The following is a 1,101-nucleotide window of genomic DNA, read 5'->3' on the forward strand; positions in this document are numbered from 1 at the left end:
AAAAGATGTGACCAAGGGGCCACTAGGTAGGGACCTCTAGTAGCCAGCAGTTTACTTAAGGACACAGGGCACAGAAGAAGGGAGAAAAGTAAGTCTTGCAATGATGACCCGCCCTGCATCCTTTGTAAGTTGGCCTGGAGCCAGTCTTGCGGAGAATGATGGATACTGGGGAGGGGAGGAGGAATGCACAGAGAGGGAGAGGACTCTACTCAGACACTTCATTTCCTCTTGGGTCCAGTTTCACATCAGACTTTCCTGTTGTCACTGGGACATACTACTGCAAACTTGATGGCTTTGAACAATGTAGATTTGTATCTTATAGTTCTGAAGGTCAGCAGTCTGAAAATCAAGGTTTCAGGAGGGTTGCATTTCTTTTGGAGGCACTAGGACAGAATTCGTTTCCTTGGATTTCCAACTACTAGAGGCCACCTACATTCTTAGTTCCAGGTTCCTTCCTTGTATCACTCCAACCTCTACCTCTGTTGTCACATCCATCTCCTCCTCTCTGTGTACTGACTCCATTTTTCTCTTAAAAGAATTTTTATGGGGACCCCTGGATGGCTCAGTCCATTAACCATCCGATTACAGCTCAAGTTATGACCTCAGGATCATGGGATTGAGCCCCACATAGAGCTCTGCATAGAATCTGCTTCTCTCCTTCTCCCTCACCATCTTCCCCTCCCCTTGCTTGCTCTCCCTCTCAAATAAATAAATCTTTTTAAAAAAGTAAAAGAACTTTCATCTTTACATGGAGTCCACCTGGATAAAACAGGATAATCTCCCCATCTCAAAGCACTTAACTTATTCACATCTGCAAAGCCCCTTATGCCTTGAAAGCTGACCTATTCACACGTGTAGGAGTTAGGATTTGGACAACCCTGGATGAGAAGCACTATTCTTCTTCTTCTTCTTTTTTTTAATTTATTTATGATAGTCACACGGAGAGAAAGAGAGAGGCAGAGACACAGGCAGAGGGAGAAGCAGGCTCCATGCAGGGAGCCCGACGTGGGATTCGATCCCGGGTCTCCAGGATCGCACCCTGGGCCAAAGGCAGGTGCCAAACCACTGCGCCACCCAGGGATCCACAGCATTATTCTTCTT

Source organism: Vulpes lagopus, chromosome 4 (assembly GCF_018345385.1).
Source record: "Vulpes lagopus strain Blue_001 chromosome 4, ASM1834538v1, whole genome shotgun sequence".
Lineage (NCBI taxonomy): Eukaryota > Metazoa > Chordata > Mammalia > Carnivora > Canidae > Vulpes > Vulpes lagopus.